At 42.4% G+C, this 19,436-nt stretch overlaps 2 long non-coding RNA genes across 2 annotated transcripts; both read left to right on the forward strand.

Annotated features, from left to right (window-relative positions):
• The first annotated feature begins 410 nt into the window (after positions 1-410).
• Positions 411-1,561, forward strand: LOC139830807 (uncharacterized). Its single transcript, XR_011744286.1, has 3 exons — positions 411-814; positions 1,153-1,303; positions 1,488-1,561. It is a non-coding gene; the product is annotated as an uncharacterized lncRNA (long non-coding RNA).
• A 111-nt stretch (positions 1,562-1,672) lies between these two features.
• On the forward strand, positions 1,673-5,688 carry LOC127291791 (uncharacterized). The gene is made up of 4 exons (XR_007844723.2): positions 1,673-2,921; positions 3,023-3,154; positions 3,241-3,366; positions 3,469-5,688. It is a non-coding gene; the product is annotated as an uncharacterized lncRNA (long non-coding RNA).
• The last annotated feature ends 13,748 nt before the right edge of the window (positions 5,689-19,436 follow it).

Here is a 19,436-nt window from a genome sequence, read left to right on the forward strand (position 1 = left end):
CGAAGCTCGCTCGAGGGATTGGGGAGCCGCGCTTCCAATTGAGCCGCCGCCGCCGCCTGTTGCCTGCGCGTATCTCTTTCTCTCTCTCTTATAGCAACCTTGCTTTGGAGGGAGGAGCACGGAGTGTGCAATCTTCTCCTAAAGGTGAATTGCTCCTCTGCCTCCTCGAGGTTGAGGTAACAGTGGTGCCAAACTCCCCTTCTTTGATTTAACGCCTGGAACATCTCATCTTTCTTTGTATAGATCCGTTTTATCTTTGCATATAAGGTGTTTGATGAAAATCCTAGATAAGATTTGTGCATATTTATGCTCCCTCTAGCTGTTTTTAAACCATAATGCTAATACTACTAATAATGATGATTTTAGAAGTCATCTCATAACCATAAAGCAAATATCATTAAGAATGAACTTACTGAGACATTCCCTTGAGCCTGCTCTTCTTTGCTATGATATAAAGAGAACCACATAAGGGAAAGGCAGGGGAAAGGTGCAATGAGTTTTTGCTGCTTTGTGAAAAAGACATCCACCATTCCATTCCATTCATTGTTTCATATGTGCACATTCCATTCACTGTTTTGTTCTTTTAATTAGCGCAGATTTGTAAATAGCTTCCAAAACAAACCATGGATAAAAGTGGAAACTCATAGATGAAATTTGTTTGCAGCGTCTTGCTGAGCTGGGATGGAAGATTTATCATATTCTTGCACTAAGATGCTTGCATAATCCTGCAACAGGGTCCTCTTTCAGTTCTTGAGGGTGATCTGCACAAAAAATTTGCAAATGGATGTAGTGACTAATATAAGCTACAGAAGAGGTATAATCAAATGGTCAGACATTCCCACTGCTATGAATCCATCCTTTCTTTATGGATAGGCTTCTAGATTCTCCATTGTTTATGTAATCCACGACGCCGACTGAGGTTTGCCTTAGAGCATCTACTTTATTGTTTACCATGTCTCTTTGATTGTTCGGTCGCTGGCAGACATATTTTGATTGGTTTGCTAGCTAATGTATACACATTGGTAGAAGGTTGATTGAGTAACTACCTTGACCAACTGATCCGTTTTACTTCTTGTGGCTACTGTCTGATTCCTTCTCTCTGTTTGTTTCTGTTATATAGCATTGTTACTTAATCCCATTTACTCTATGCAGTTGTTGCTGAAACTGTGTATCCTCTGTACACGTTGCCGGGAATGTGTCTGTGGAGCGAGAAGGGCTCTAATCCGGCGTTTTTTGGTCAACTGCTCTTATGAGCCCTCCATCGCGCACAAATGTGGATTCTTCAACTGGATCTCCATGCAAGGTGAGGGCACTGGTAGTTGTTTGTTCCTCGACCAGCTAAATTTCTTAGTGTTCCAAGCAGATGAAACAATCAAGAGCTCTCCCATTTTCTGCACATACCTATTTTCTTCATTTTGATTTTTAGTTGGCTCTACGGATTCATTTGCCACTAAAGCTTATATATATTCTCATATTTCTGGAATCAGTTGAGCATGAGGCAAAGAGGGTATGCCATTGCTGACCTACAGTTAATCGAATTGTCTATCTCTCCTTGTCAAGTGTATGTTCAATCTCCTTCTTTTGTCATTAGATCAAATAACTGCAGTATGGTGTGGATTTTCCTATGACGATGACTGATTCCAAGTTTATTTTTTTTTTTTGGCAGCAGTACCGTGTTCAGGTTTGCATTTATAGGAAGCCAAATTTATTTCTGTTGACTGAGAACTATCATCTGATGTTGCAAGCATAATTTTTTTACCAGGTAAACAAGACTGACAAGAGTTATTTGATTTAAGTGCAAATATATATCTCTCTTATCCAAATATGCTCTTTGTTGTTGAGATTTTTCTATTACAGCTTCAGTTCGTCATGTTTCTCAGAAAAGCTGACTTAAGCAAGGCATGAGATGGTAGTTTTTTCCAGATTTTTTCGTGTATACTCGCATAATTTTGTCCTATGTTTATGTTGTGTACCAAACTCAATTTAAAGGTGATTTCAGTCTGTAGTTGAGCATTCTTTTTGTCGTACCTTCCATACTCTTTATGCCACATAAAGAGCATTAGATCTAGGTCCCGCCCCTGCACGGATCTCCAATCTAAGCTACATCAACTACTTTGTCACTGTTCTGGTTTGCCAGCACATGCAGCAAGGATAGGTAGAGGAACTCTGTCTGCTGCTAAGTTGAATTAGCTAGCGATTTTCCACTCTGTTAGTTATCAGCCCATACGCCAGGTATTTTCTGTCCTTCGAACATTCTAATACGAATTACACGGAATATTTGTTGCCCACTCGTTCACATTAGGTGTTGCTTATATCATCGCTTAGGAACTATGCGGAGCTAAACCACTGAGATTATGTTATACTATATCGTACGCCAAGTTTTTCGTAACACATGCAGCACGGGTAAATTATTTGGAACAAACTTCAGTCTCTTATGTATCTGCTGCAGCTTGTACTTAAAATATTTAATACTCTCTGCTTTTACTCTATTGGTTTCTACCGATTTAATATGTCGGAGGTTTGCTTCCTACAAAAGTATGTGCCTGATAAAACCATGCGGTGTACAGATTAGCATGCTACTAGACAACATAATTCTTATTCTAGCTAACTTGTCTTTTATTTTTAACTTCCATCCACTCTTTTCACAGTTTATATAGCACGATTTTTGTCGGACCTTATCAGTGTGTAGTGCTTACGAAGCAGTAAGCATTTCGTTTCTCATCTATTTGCATCGTCATAAGGATTGTTGTACTGCTGTCGAGCAGATATGGGATTGATGGGATCTTAGACGACTACAAGCAGTACCTGACCACCTCCTACAACTGGTTGTACAGCTATGGCAGATGCAGGTTTAGACCCTGAATCTTCGCAGAGAATATAAGAGTATATGATGACCTACAGGCCTGGATAGCAAGATATAGGTACCTTTTCTCTTTTTTCCTATTTTTTGTTGCATCACCAAATACTATCTTTTGTTAATTCGCATGTGCATTACACTATTTTCCTACGGTTTACCCTTCAGAGCAGTGTCAAGGGATGACCTCCAGGAGGCTATTAAAAGTGCTTTCACTTGATGAAAACGGGAACCAAGTACAGAAACAAGGAACAAAATGTACCAGGAATTGCTTTATAATCTCCAAACAACATATAGTAGGTACTTTTATTAATAGCTAACAATGCTATGCATTTCTTTTCCGCGCATTATGCATCCAGTCGACTAATACCTTTCATGTTTCTCAGGACTTGCTTCGTGTGTGGGCAGGAAAAGTTTCTGCTCTTTCATGGAATGTGCGCTGCTGTTCAAAGTGTGCGCTTTTGTACAGATGCAATCTCAAGGTTGATATATAATCTCTATGTGATATGCATGTAAGTTTCTTTTTTGGTATGCCTATCTCTACTGCACCCCTTTTTCTCTATGTATTGTGCATTCATATATCTAATATGGTTCATTAATTACTTCTTCTATAGGTTGGTGGTATACATAATTGGTGAGACCCCCCATAAGGCTCCTCCGATCTCAGCGCATGATGGCCCTCTGATTGAGCTCCCAGCAGATCCCAGCCATCTTTTTCACTGCGTGGATCTGAGGTGAGCCATTGTATCTGTAAAACAAGTTGATCCATCCCAGTTCATGTATATATAAAAAGTGTTTTTTTTTCAAAAAAGAACTTGAAAGATCATCAGATCATGTGATACTTAATATGATAAGTAAAATGTCTACTATTGATGTAATGCATTCTCTGTTTAACAATATATGAATTACACTGCTACATTGAATTTTTAGTTCTCCCCTTTTTTATTAATAAGCTTTTTTTGAGCCGGCGGTTGTTTATGTTGAGGATTGTCATTGATCTGTGGTTGTGGCATTGGGGATACCATTACTACGACCAGGTCATTGAACTTTCTATCTTGCCCATTGATCATCGGTTCTTTGAAATTAATTTTTCAACATGCTCAAGTGAAGATTGCTAGCTGGCCTCTCTACTCTGACCTACTGCCATCAATCTAGAATTCAGCAGCGGGGTGACATTGAATCCATGCTGCCATGAGCTGCAGCGATAAAGATAGAATATGGACCCGGGGCACGTGGAGAGCATAGGGGAACATAAAACAGGCCAGGCTAGCTCATTAAATTAGTTCAGATTTCAGTATGTATCCAACAACATCAAATGATGCTTTTGTTAGCACCATTGATGATTTCTTAATGACATGTTGTCATACTAAATTTCTGAACCCCCTGGGTTTTAAAAGCTTTATTAGGATTAAAGATTATACTAGAGAGCAAGTCCAATCATAGTCGTTTACTTATATGGTTCGATGCATTGTATGTACAGATCTTTGACTTGTCTCAGCCAATTATCTTCTATCGATTGTTTTATTTGTCCTAGAATATATCCATGCTCACTGGGATTAAGAGAAATTTTTTTTGGACCATTTTCAGATTCTCAAAATGTCACGTGTCCTACAAGTATTTCTAGGGAAATAAGGATACATGGGTTATTTAAGTAAATTCTTGCATCTATACTTGCAAGTATCTGTATTCTTGGTATCTTCCTGTACATTCTTGCATATATGTTTCCGAGTCACAGCTAATGTTTGGTTTTCTTGGAGTAAGTTGCTTCTACCTATAAAATGAACACACATGTATGTGAGATTCCTTGAGAATCATTTTTGCTAGGGAGATTCTTTCAGCATTCTATCAGTAAATATAATAATGGACATGTAGGTGAGGTTTCAACGTTTGTGCAAACATTAGTCAAACACTAGCTTATTAGTACCCATTTACATCGTCTTGTGTCATTAAGACGGAGCACTAAAACAACAAACAGGTCAGCTCTGGCTGCATCCTATGTGAAAACACCCGTGATTGTATCACACTATGATAAATATGATTTAGAATGGATAAAAAAGTGGCAGAAGAGGTCACGTTCATAGGTTAGCTAAAGAAAAGAAGATAGTGTTGTCTTTGTTTCTCATGTACTTCCTTTCTGTGTCCATACTCCATGTTCATTCTATTTATGGTCTGACTATTGCACTGACCGCAGCGGCCAGGTGCTAAAATTTGATCTGTGATAGTGCTTTAGTGGAAACACGTTGAGGTTCCTTGGGACAAATCGAGTCAGTTGCCATCTTTGTTGGCACCACTGTCCGAGATTATTCCTATACCTGTTCTTTATTTCATTAGACATGCCGGCATGGTATCATTTCTGTGTTGAGGAAAAAGGGGTCTAGCCAGCGGGAAAGCATGTAGATGGTACATCAATATAAACATGCGGATATAATTGCCTTTACTGCTAGGTACAACTTTTTGTCCTTACTTGTCCGATGCTCTAATATTGAGTGACATTGACATATTTCTTTTATCTTCTTTCACTGGTCTACTAAATTGAGCCTGTCGTAGATTCTTCGTTGGCTATCAATATGTGCTGCGTCACCAAGTAGGCGACCGAGGAAATCTCTTGCTGAATTGATCAAATTTAATCTCTTGCATGCGACCGTTTGGAGAAACGTCTGGAGAAAATGAGGATGAGCTACTGTTCCTAAAATTAGAACCAAGGTTGCATCTATAAAATTGATTTGTACTCATGTTGTGTTATTGTGTATGGTTGTTTATAGCCTTTTCAGTTCAGCTATTTTGTTTCTTTTAAACAGCTTCTGACACGCAATGTGTTATCACCCCTTGTCTGATTAGGTTACATTGATATGTTTGTAATAATTATGTTCATGGTGTTGTCCTTTTTTCTTAGCTTAGTATATATGTCATACAAAACATTCATTAATGCCAAAGGCCAGGGCTGCTTCTTCCTGTGTATTTGATTTGGCTCACATTTAGTTGGTAGTTAATTTACCTTTCATTTGCAGTGGTGTTGAGTTTTGGTGTGGCGAGTACATATTAGTTCCAGGTGTGTTGCGACCTCTGAAGACCTTCCTTCGGTGACGACCTTCCTTCGATTGCTCTTGATAGACCAAGAATCTTTGTTAATTTAATATATTTCCCCATTTTTATGATTGCATATAAGTGTTTGCTATTCTGAGAGTGATTTCTTCTGCTTTATTCCTTTTAAGAAACTTTCACTTCCTTTTGTAGAGCCTAAAAAACATATTATGCACTTCATTTTTTATCATTGTTATATAAAAAAAAACTGACACGTACTTCACGGGATCGTGCGCCAAGGCGCACATTTAAATCTAGTTAGTTAATTCCAGGCAGACTGCCCACGTCTAGTGTGCACGAAAAGAAAATAAAATGTGATAATTATCTCCACGCGCTGTGGAGGAAAGCATCTCCACTTCTCACACCGTCCATCTCCCTCCGCCCCTCTATCTTCCCAAGAGCCGCTCCATGCCACTGCATCTCTGCTCCCCGCTCCACTCGCCGTGGCCCGTTTGGCTCGCCTCCCCGCTCCACTCGCCGCGGCCGCGCTAGTCCGCCCCTAGCCCTCGCCCGCTTTGTCCTGCCCTCTTTCTCTCTGGCTCCATGGCAATTTTAGCCGGCTCCTCCGCTTCATTCGCCGCGGGCGTGCGCCTCTGTCGCGCGAGGTCTGCTCCGTCGGCAGGGTCTCCACGCAGCTCTGCCTCAGCCTCGCCGTCCTCTGCCTCCTGGCGCCCTGCACCACCGTTCAGGGTGGGCATAAAAACCGTGAAACCAAAAACCGAACCGAAGCCAAAACCGAACTAACCGAAATCTCGGTTTTTTCCATTAACCGCTATTTTTTCGGTTTCCATTTATACTAACCGAATTAAATTTGGTAGAATTTGGTTTTTAGCCCCACCAACCGAACAAGACCGAATAGACCAAATTGAGTAACCTACCATCAATTTGTGCATAAATCGATCATTCCATAGAAGCCCAATTGCGTTTGATGTTCCAAAAATTGTTCATTCAATGTAACTTTGGTCTTTAATGTACTAGTTTTTTCTGAATATAGCGTGAAGCCTGCATAATAGAACACGGTTGCTTGAAGTCTTAGCTACCCCTTTTAATCACTGACGAGTGATGCACCTGTACCACGAGTGCCGCAGCCTACCAAATAGCATCCCTCCACGATTGGTGCTCATTTGTCGATTTCTTGCGAAGTTGATGCTTTTTGTGTTGATATGTCAATAACTATTTGCTTTCTTCGGTGATGCCTACTATTTGTTCAAGTGAGTAGGTTCATTCGGTTTTAACCGAAAACCGAACCGAATTTGTCGGTTAACCGAATCTTCGGTTTCCTAAATTTTCATGCCAATTTCGGTTACCATTTTTTAAAACCGAATTTGTTCAAAAACCACAAAAACCGAACCAAAATTTCGGTTAAAACCGAATGCCCACCCTGAACCACCGTCAACACCTCGCCCCGGTCGCGCGTCCTCTTCGTCGATCCCGCGCGCCCTGGTCCGCATCCTTCTCGCCGCGCCGTCATCTCCTTCCTGCTCGCGCTCTACGACGGCGCAGAGGCCAGCGACGTCCGCACCACGACCTTTGTCAACCTGCGCGGCCTACCCGCGCGCGACCTCGTCGTCGGCGAGGTAGTCGAGATCCGCGTCGGTGACAAGGTCCTCGGCAACATGCGTTTTCTCCGGCGTCGACCGACAGCCTGCAGGAAGCCGGCGCGCTCCGCCCTTGTAGATCTAGGGACTTGATTGCTTTTTTCTTTTCTTTTAGGGTGTTAGTTGCAAAGTTTAGAGACTGCTTGTAACTATGGTTTATATATAATAAATATTGGGTGTTACATGTAAAAGTAGAAAAGGGACAGAATCAGAGCAGCAAAACACCGTACGAGTGTTGTGCACTTTTTTTTTGTTTTATCCCATGATGCTACCAATGGCGCACAACATAGTATTCCTGTGGCGCACCTTCCACTAATACCTATGGCGCACCTCTTGGGAGTAATAGTGGCGCACCCATTGGGAGGAATAGTGGCGCATCACATGAGTTATCGTAGTGCGCCATTGGTACTTTGGATAGTAGTGGCGCACCACTAGTGCGCCACTACTAATTGTTAGCAGTGGCGTGATAGTAGTGGCGCACCACTAGTGCGCCACTGATGATAAAAAGTGGTGCGTCACTGATTGCCTATTTTCTAGTAGTGTGTGAGTGTTGATGTTTAGAGTTTTCGATCTCTGTAGCGGGACTGTTCTTTTTTGTATTTTTTTCTTTTTCGGCTGTGTGCATCCTTTATGACATTAGTGTTGGAGATATGCCCAAGAGGCAATAATAAAATGGTTATTATAATATCTTTGTGTTTATGATAAATGTTTATATACCATGCTATAATTGTATTAACCGAAACATTGATACATGTGTGTTATGTAAACAACAAGGAGTCCCTAGTAAGCCTCTTGTATAACTAGCTTGTTGATTAATAGATGATCATGGTTTCGTGATCATGAACATTGGATATTATTAATAACAAGGTTATGTCATTAGTTGAATGATATAATGGACACACACCCAAATGAGCGTAGCATAAGATCAAGTCATTAAGTTCATTTGCTATAAGCTTTCAATACATAGTTGTCTTAATCCTTCGACCATGAGATCATGTAAATCACTTATACTGAAAGGGTACTTTGATTACATCAAACGTCATTGCGTAAATGGGTGGCAATAAAGGTGGGATTAAGTATCTGGAAAGTGTGAGTTGAGGCATATGGATCAACAGTGGGATTTGTCCATCCTGATGACGGATAGATATGCTCTGGGCCCTCTCGGTGGAATGTCATCTGATTAGCTTGCAAGCATATGAATAGTTCATAAGAGATCACATACCACGGTACGAGTAAAGAGTACTTGTCGGTAACGAGGTTGAACAAGGTATGGAGATACCGATGATCAAACCTCGGACAAGTAGAATATCGTGTGACAAAGGGAATTGGCATCGTATGTAAATGGTTCAATCGATCACTAAAGTCATCGTTGAATATGTGGGAGCCATTATGGATCTCCAGATCCCGCTATTGGTTATTGCTCGGAGAGGAGTCTCGACCATGTCTGCATAGTTCACGAACCGTAGGGTGACGCGCTTAAGGTTCGATGTCGCATAAGTAGATTCAGAATATGAGTTGGAGTCCGAAGTTTTTGTTCGGAGTCTCGGATGGGATCCATGACATCACGAGGAGGTCCGGAATTGTCCGGAGAATAAGATTCATATATGGGAAGTCAATTTCCAGGGTTCGGGAAAAGGTCCGGTGTTTTGACCGGAGCTTCTAGAAGGTTCTAGAGGGCCACCAGTGGGCCCACCACCCCGGGAGAGGCCACATAGGCGCTACATGGCATAATGGGTCCAGCCCACCATGACATGTGGGCCCAGGCCGGCCCCCCCTTAGAGATAAGATCTATCTCTAATTTAAATGGTTTAAAATTAGAGATAAGATCTATCTCCTAAAATAAATTGTTTAAATTAGGAGATAAAGGGGAAGACTTGGGGGAGGAGTTGCCCCCTTGATACGTCTCCGACGTATCGATAATTTCTTATGTTCCATGCCACATTATTGATGTTATCTACATGTTTTATGCACACTTTATGTCATATTCGTGCATTTTCTGGAACTAACCTATTAACAAGATGCCGAAGTGCCGCTCCTGTTTTCGCTGTTTTTGGTTTCGTAAATCCTAGTAACGAAATATTCTCGGAATCGGACGAAATCAACGCCCGGGTTCCTATTTTTCCCGGAACCATCCGTAACACCCGAGAGCCGCCGGAGGGGAGCCACAGGGGCCCCACACCACACCCGGCGCGGCCGGAGGGGGCCGCGCCGCCCTATGGTGTGGGCCCCCCAGAAGCCCTCCTGCGCCGCCTCTTCGCCTATATAAAGCCCCTGGATCGAAAACCCTGAACCGTTCGACGAAAACCACAGAAACCTTCCAGAGCCGCCGCCATCGCGAGGCCAAGATCTGGGGGACAGGAGTCTCTATTCCAGCACGCTGCCGAAGCGGGGAAGTGCCCCCGGAAGGCTTCTCCATCGACACCGCTGCCATCTCCATCGCCATCTTCATCACCGCTGCTGCTCCCATGAGGAGGGAGTAGTTCTCCATCGAGGCTCGGGGCTGTACCGGTAGCTATGTGGTTCATCTCTCTTCCATGTACCTCAATACAATAATCTCATGAGCTGCTTTACATGATTGAGATTCATATGAGTTTTGTATCACTATTCATCTATGTGCTACTCTAGCAATGTTATTAAAGTAGTCCTATTCCTCCTGCACGTGTGTAAAGGTGACAGTGTGTGCACCGTGTTAGTACTTGGTTTATGCTATGATCATGATCTCTTGTAGATTGCGAAGTTAACTATTGCTATGATAATATTGATGTGATCTATTCCTCCTACATATGCATGAAGGTGACAGTGTGCATGCTATGTTAGTACTTGGTTTAATCTGTTGATCTATCTTACACTATAAGGTTACTTAAATATGAACAAATTGTGGAGCTTGTTAACTCCGGCATTGAGGGTTCGTGTAATCCTACGCAATGCGTTCATCATCCAACAAAAGTGTAGAGTATGCATTTATCTATTCTGTTATGTGATCAATGTTGAGAGTGTCCACTAGTGAAAGTCTAATCCCTAGGCCTTGTTCCTAAATACTGCTGCGTTACTACTGCTTGTTTACTGTTTCACTGTGTTACTACTGCTGCAATACTACCACCATCAACTACACGCCAGCAAGCTATTTTCTGGCACCGTTGCTACTGCTCATACTTATTCATAACACCTGTATTTCACTATCTCTTCGCCGAACTAGTGCACCTATTAGGTGTGTTGGGGACACAAGAGACTTCTTGCTTTGTGGTTGCAGGGTTGCATGAGAGGGATATCTTTGACCTCTTCCTCCCTGAGTTCGATAAACCTTGGGTGATCCACTTAAGGGAAAACTTGCTGCTGTTCTACAAACCTCTGCTCTTGGAGGCCCAACACTGTCTACAGGAAAAGGAGGGGGAAGTAGACATCAAGCACTTTTCTGGCGCCGTTGCCGGGGAGGAAAGGTAAAAGGCACTCATACTCCGGTTCCAGGTAAAGTACTTTTCTGGCGCCATTGTGTTTGTGCTCGAAGCTATTTCCTTTAGATCCTGCAATTGCAACTTTTTGTTTCTTGTTTACACTAGTTAGGCATAATGGAAAACATCTGTGAGCTCTTTGTACTATTTCCTGAGTCAAGACATGAATGGTTTAATGCGAAAATTAAAAAACCCATGGAACATGTTAGCATGAATACCTTGAACACCATTGTTGCTAATGATATGGAAAATTCTAAGCTTGGGGAAGCTGGTTTTGATGAGCATGATCTTTTTAGTCCACCAAGCATTGAGGAGAAAATTTTCTTTGATGATACTTTGCCTCCTATTTATGATGATTATAATGATAGTGGTCTTTTGGTGCCACCTACTATGGAGAGTAAATTTTGTTGTGATTATACTATGCCTCCTACACTTGATGAGAATAATAATGATAGCTACTTTGTTGAATTTGCTCCCACTACAACTAATAAAATTGATTATGCCTATGTGGAGAGTAATAATTTTATGCATGAGACTCATGATAAGAATGCTTTATGTGATAGTTATATTGTTGAGTTTGCTAATGTTGCTACTGAAAGTTATTATGAGAGAGGAAAATATGGTTGTAGAAATTTTCATGTTACTAAAACACCTCTCTATGTGCTGAAATTTTTGAAGCTACACTTGTTTTATCTTCCTATGCTTGTTACTTTGCTCTTCATGAACTTGTTTATTTACAAGATTCCTATGCATAGGAAGCATGTTAGACTTAAATGTGTTTTGAATTTGCCTCATGATGCTCTCTTTTGCTTCAAATACTATTTCTTGCGAGTGCATCATTAAAACTGCTGAGCCCATCTTAATGGCTATAAAGAAAGAACTTCTTGGGAGATAACCCATGTGTTATTTTGCTACAGTACTTTGTTTTATATTTGTGTCTTGGAAGTTGTTTACTACTGTAGCAACCTCTCCTTATCTTAGTTTTGTGTTTTGTTGTGCCAAGTAAAGCCGTTGATAGAAAAGTAAGTACTAGATTTGGATTACTGCGCAGTTCCAGATTTCTTTGCTGTCACGAATCTGGGTCTACCTCCCTGTAGGTAGCTCAGAAAATTAAGCCAATTTACGTGCATGATCCTCAGATATGTACGCAACTTTCATTCAATTTGAGCATTTTCATTTGAGCAAGTCTGGTACCATTTTAAAATTCGTCAATACGAACTGTTCTGTTTTGACAGATTCTGCCTTTTATTTCGCATTGCCTCTTTTGCTATGTTGGATGAATTTCTTTGATCCACTAATGTCCAGTAGCATTATGCAATGTCCAGAAGTATTAAGAATGATTGTGTCACCTCTGAATATGTTAATTTTTATTGTGCACTAACCCTCTAATAAGTTGTTTCGAGTTTGGTGTGAAGGAAGTTTTCAAGGGTCAAGAAAGGAGGATGATATACTATGATCAAGAAGAGTGAAAGCTCTAAGCTTGGGGATGCCCCGGTGGTTCATCCCTGCATATTTCAAGAAGACTCAAGCGTCTAAGCTTGGGGATTCCCAAGGCATCCCCTTCTTCATCGACAAATTATCAGGTTCCTCCTCTTGAAACTATATTTTTATTCGGTCACATCTTATGTGCTTTACTTGGAGCGTCTGTATGCTTTTGTTTTTGTTTGTGTTTGAATAAATGCTTGTGTGGGAGAGAGACACGCTCCACTGGTTCGTATGAACACATGTGTTCTTAGCTCATAATATTCATGGCGAAGGTTGAAACTGCTTCGTTAAATTATTATATGGTTGGAATTGGAAAATGCTACATGTAGAAATTGGTGTGATGTCTTGAATAATGTGATACTTGGCAATTGTTGTGCTCTTGTTTAAGCTCTTGCATCATATACCTTGCACCCATTAGTGAGGAAATACATAGAGCTTGTTAAAATTTGGGTTTGCATGAGTGGTTTCTCTAGAGTCTAGATATTTTCTAGTAAGATGTTTGAACAACAAGGAAGACGATGTATAGTTTTATAATGCTTGTAATATGTCTTTTATGTGAGTTTTGCTGTACTAGTTCGTGCTTGTGTTTGCTTCAAACAACCTTGCTAGCCTAAACCTTGTATCGAGAGGGAATACTTCTCATGCATCCAAATCCTTGAGCCAAACAACACTATGCCATTTGTGTCCACCATACCTACCTACTACATGGTATTTTCCGCCATTCCAAAGTAAATTGCTTGAGTGCTACCTTTAAAATTCCATCATTCACCTTTGCAATATATAGCTCATGGGACAAATAGCTTAAAAACTATTGTGGTATTGAATATGTAATTATGCACTTTATCTCTTATTAAGTTGCTTGTTGTGCGATAACCATGTTCACTGGGGACGCCATCAACTATTCATTGTTGAATTTCATGTGAGTTGCTATGCATGTCCGTCTTGTCTGAAGTAAGAGAGATCTACCACCCTATGGTTAAGCATGCATATTGTTAGAGAAGAACATTGGGCCGCTAACTAAAGCCATGATCCATGGTGGAAGTTTCAGTTTTGGACATATATCCTCAATCTCAAATGAGAAAATTATTAATTGTTGTTACATGCTTATGCATAAAAGAGGAGTCCATTATCTGTTGTCTATGTTGTCCCGGTATGGATGTCTAAGTTGAGAATAATCAATAGCGAGAAATCCAATGCGAGCTTTCTCCTTAGACCTTTGTACAGGCGGCATAGAGGTACCCCTTTGTGACACTTGGTTAAAACATGTGCATTGTGATGATCCGGTAGTCCAAGCTGATTAGGACAAGGTGCGGGCACTATTAGTACACTATGCATGAGGCTTGCAACTTATAAGATATAATTTACATGATGCATATGCTTTATTACTACCGTTGACAAAATTGTTTCATGTTTTCAAAATCAAAGCTCTAGCACAAATATAGCAATCGATGCTTTTCCTCTATGGAGGACCATTCTTCTACTTTTCAATGTTGAGTCAGTTCACCTATTTCTCTCCACCTCAAGAAGCAAACACTTGTGTGAACTGTGCATTGATTCCTACATACTTGCTTATTGCACTTATTATGTTACTCTATGTTGACAATATCCATGAGATATACATGTTACAAGTTGAAAGCAACCGCTGAAACTTAATCTTCTTTTGTGTTGCTTCAATGCCTTTACTTTGAATTATTGCTTTATGAGTTAACTCTTATGCAAGACTTATTGATGCTTGTCTTGAAGTGCTATTCATGAAAAGTCTTTGCTTTATGATTCAGTTGTTTACTCATGTCATTACCATTGTTTTGATCGCTGCATTCACTACATATGCTTTACAAATAGTATGATCAAGTTTATGATGGCATGTCACTCCGTAAATTATCGTGTTATCGTTTTACCTGCTCGGGACGAGCAGAACTAAGCTTGGGGATGCTGATACGTCTCCGACGTATCGATAATTTCTTATGTTCCATGCCACATTATTGATGTTATCTACATGTTTTATGCACACTTTATGTCATATTCGTGCATTTTCTGGAACTAACCTATTAACAAGATGCCGAAGTGCCGCTTCTGTGTTCTGCTGTTTTTGGTTTCAGAAATCCTAGTAACGAAATATTCTCGGAATCGGACGAAATCAACGCCCAGGTTCCTATTTTTCCCGGAACCATCCAGACCACCCGAGAGCCGCCAGAGGGGAGCCCTGGGGGCCCCACACCACACCCTGGCGCGGCCAGAGGGGGGGCCGCGCCGCCCTATGGTGTGGGCCCCCCAGAAGCCCTCCTGCGCCGCCTCTTCGCCTATATAAAGCCCCTGGATCGAAAACCCTGAACCGTTCGACGAAAACCACAGAAACCTTCCAGAGCCGCCGCCATCGCGAGGCCAAGATCTGGGGGACAGGAGTCTCTGTTCCGGCACGCTGCCGGAGCGGGGAAGTGCCCCCGGAAGGCTTCTCCATCGACACCGCTGCCATCTCCATCGCCATCTTCATCACCGCTGCTGCTCCCATGAGGAGGGAGTAGTTCTCCATCGAGGCTCGGGGCTGTACCGGTAGCTATGTGGTTCATCTCTCTTCCATGTACCTCAATACAATAATCTCATGAGCTGCTTTACATGATTGAGATTCATATGAGTTTTGTATCACTATTCATCTATGTGCTACTCTAGCAATGTTATTAAAGTAGTCCTATTCCTCCTGCACGTGTGTAAAGGTGACAGTGTGTGCACCGTGTTAGTACTTGGTTTATGCTATGATCATGATCTCTTGTAGATTGCGAAGTTAACTATTGCTATGATAATATTGATGTGATCTATTCCTCCTACATATGCATGAAGGTGACAGTGTGCATGCTATGTTAGTACTTGGTTTAATCTGTTGATCTATCTTACACTATAAGGTTACTTAAATATGAACAAATTGTGGAGCTTGTTAACTCCGGCATTGAGGGTTCGTGTAATCCTACGCAATGCGTTCATCATCCAACAAAAGTGTAGAGTATGCATTTATCTATTCTGTTTTGTGATCAATGTTGAGAGTGTCCACTAGTGAAAGTCTAATCCCTAGGCCTTGTTCCTAAATACTGCTGTGTTACTACTGCTTGTTTACTGTTTCACTGTGTTACTACTGCTGCAATACTACCACCATCAACTACACGCCAGCAAGCTATTTTCTGGCACCGTTGCTACTGCTCATACTTATTCATAACACCTGTATTTCACTATCTCTTCGCCGAACTAGTGCACCTATTAGGTGTGTTGGGGACACAAGAGACTTCTTGCTTTGTGGTTGCAGGGTTGCATGAGAGGGATATCTTTGACCTCTTCCTCCCTGAGTTCGATAAACCTTGGGTGATCCACTTAAGGGAAAACTTGCTGCTGTTCTACAAACCTCTGCTCTTGGAGGCCCAACACTGTCTACAGGAAAAGGAGGGGGAAGTAGACATCACCCCTCCCCATGCGCCGGCCAAGGGGGCAGGTGGGCCCTAGGGGAAACCCTAGGCCGACCCCCAACCTATATAAAGAGGGGAGGGGGTGGCCGGCCAAGGCCCCCCATCCATAACCCTGGCCGCCCCCCTCTCTCTTCCACCTCCATACGCTGTGCAGGCTTAGGCGAAGCCCTGCAGCAACTCTTCTCCACCACCACCACCACGCCGTCGTGCTGCTGGGATTCCGTGGAGATCTACCACAACCTCCGCTGCCCGCTGGAACGGGAGAGGAAGGAGCTTCATCGACACCGTACGCGCGACCGAGTACGGAAGTGCTGCCGGATTGCAGCACCGGGGACGATCGTCTACACCAACAATGAGATTAATCTCGTAGGCTTTGGAATCTTCGAGGGTTAGTCTCATCTCCATCTCGTTGCTTTGATCTTGTAGATTAGATCTTGGGTGTTCCATAGATTAGATCTGTTGGTTTTATTCGTCTTGCGATAGGAAATTTTTTGTTTTCTATGCAACGAACCCCATCGGTGGTATCAGAGCCATGTCTATGCATAGATCTGTTGCACGAGTAGAACACAATGGTTTTGTGGGCGGTGATGCTTTTGTTGCTTTAGTTTGTGTACTTTGCTTCTTGCGGGATGGTGGGATGAAGCGGCCCGGGCTAACTTTACATGACCGCGTCTCATGAGACTTGCTCCACGCTTGACATGCAACTTGTATTGCATAAGTGGCTTTGCGGGTGTCTGTCTCTCCCACCATAGTGAAGATTGCAATTTGCACTTCTATTGTCAACACTAGTATCACCGTTGTGGTTCATGTTCGTAGGTAGATTGGATCTTACTCGAAAACCCTAAACCACGTAAAATATGCAAACCAAATTAGAGGCGTCTAACTTGTTTTTGCAGGGTTTGGTGATGTGATATGGCCATGATGTGATGATGATTATATTTGATGTATGAGATGTTCATTATTGTATTATGGCAACCGGCAGGAGCCTAATGGTTGTCTTTAATTTTTGTTAAAGACCTGTGTGTCTATTCATCATGTAATAGCTTTATTTCAAGTAGTTGTTATAGTAGCTATAAGTGATGGACAACCATGAAGCGGCGCCACTGACCTTGACGCCTTGCTGGTGATGATGGAGATCATGTCCGTGCTTTGGAGATGGAGATCAAAAGCACAAGAAGAAAGGCCATACATATCACACATTATGAATTGCATGTGATGTTAATCCTTTTATGCATCTTATTTTGCTTAGATCGCGACGGTAGCATTATAAGATGATCCCTCTCACTAAATATCAAGATAATAAAGTGTTCATCCTTAGTATGCACCGTTGCTAAGACTTGTCGTTTCGAAGCATCTCGTGATGATCGGGTGTGATAGACTCTACATGTGCATACAACGGGTGCAAGCCAGTTTTGCACACGCGGATACTAAGGTTGCCTTGACGAGCCTAGCATGTACAGACATGGTCTCGGAACACGGGATACCGAAAGGTAGAGCATGAGTCATATGAATGATATGATGAACACTTTGAGTGTTCGCCTTTGAAGCTACATGTTTTCTCGTGAAGATCGGACTTGGTGTAGTGGATTTGGTTCGTGTAATCACTAAGACAATGCGAGGGATGTTGTTTTAAGTGGGAGTTCACCTAGTTAATTTAAGAATTAAAACTGAACTCAATTTATCATAAACTTAGTCTAAACTCTTTGCAAATATGTTGTAGATCATGGCGTCCCCCTCCATCAGTTTTAACCAGTTCCTAGAGAAAGAAAAGCTTAAGAGCAACGGTAGCAACTTCACCGACTGGTTCCGTCATGTGAGGATTTTCCTCGCTGGTGGAAACCTGCAATATGTGCTCGATGCACCGCTGGGTGCCCCACCTGCAGAAACTGAATTCGATGAAGTAAAGAATGTTTACGAGACTCGGAAAATTCGGTACTCCCAAGTTCAGTGTGCCATCCTGTGCAGTCTGGAAGCCGATCTTCAAAAACGTTTTGAGCACCACGACCCGTTTGAGCTGATGAAAGAGTTAAAGACTATTTTTGAAACTCATGCGGCCGTGGAATGCTATGAAGCATCGAAACACTTCTTCAGTTGCATGATGGAAGAGGGCAGCTCCGTCAGTGAGCACATGCTCGCCATGTCCGGGCATGCGAAGAAACTCAGCGACTTGGGAATAGTGATTCCTAACAAGCTGGGGATTAATCGTGTCCTCCAATCACTGCCACCTAGTTACAAGAACTTCGTGATGAACTACAACATGCAGAACATGAACAAGGAGTTACCTGAACTCTTCTCCATGCTGAAATCTGCTGAGGTTGAAATAAAGAAAGAGAACCAAGTGTTGATGGTTGATACGTCTCCGACGTATCGATAATTTCTTATGTTCCATGCCACATTATTGACGTTATCTACATGTTTTATGCACACTTTATGTCATATTCGTGCATTTTCTGGAACTAACCTATTAACAAGATGCCGAAGTGCCAGTTCTTTGTTTTTCTGCTGTTTTGGTTTCAGAAATCCTAGTAACGAAATATTCTCGGAATTGGACGAAATCAACGCCCAGGGGCCTATTTTTCCACGAAGCTTCCAGAAGTCCGAAGACGAAACGAAGTGGGGCCACAGGGTGCCCAAACCCTAGGGCGGCGCGGCCCACCCCCTGGCCGCGCCGACCTATGGTGTGGGGCCCCTGTGCCCCCTCCTGACCTGCCCTTCCGCCTACAAATAGCCTCCGTGACGAAACCCCCAGTACCGAGAGCCACGATACGGAAAACCTTACTGAGACGCCGCCGCCGCCGATCCCATCTCGGGGGATCCAGGAGATCGCCTTCGGCACCCTGCCGGAGAGGGGATTCATCTCCCGGAGGACTCTACGCCGCCATGGTCGCCTCCGGAGTGATGAGTGAGTAGTCTACCCCTGGACTATGGGTCCATAGCAGTAGCTAGATGGTTGTCTTCTCCCCATTGTGCTTCATTGTCGGATCTTGTGAGCTGCCTAACATGATCAAGATCATCTATCTGTAATTCTATATGTTGCGTTTGTTGGGATCCGATGAATAGAGAATACTTGTTATGTTGATTATCAAAGTTATATCTATGTGTTGTTTATGATCTTGCATGCTCTCCGTTGCTAGTAGATGCTCTGGCCAAGTAGATGCTTGTAACTCCAAGAGGGAGTATTTATGCTCGATAGTGGGTTCATGCCTGCATTGACACCTGGGACAGTGACAAAAAGTTCTAAGGTTGTGTTGTGCTGTTGCCACTAGGGATAAAACATTGATGCTATGTCTAAGGATGTAGTTGTTGATTACATTACGCACCATACTTAATGCAATTGTCTGTTGCTTTGCAACTTAATACTGGAGGGGGTTCGGATGATAACCTGAAGGTGGACTTTTTAGGCATAGATGCAGTTGGATGGCGGTCTATGTACTTTGTCGTAATGCCCAATTAAATCTCACTATACTCATCATGATATGTATGTGCATTGTCATGCTCTCTTTATTTGTCAATTGCCCAA

This window comes from Lolium perenne, chromosome 4 (genome assembly GCF_019359855.2).
Source record: "Lolium perenne isolate Kyuss_39 chromosome 4, Kyuss_2.0, whole genome shotgun sequence".
NCBI classification, from domain to species: domain Eukaryota; kingdom Viridiplantae; phylum Streptophyta; class Magnoliopsida; order Poales; family Poaceae; genus Lolium; species Lolium perenne.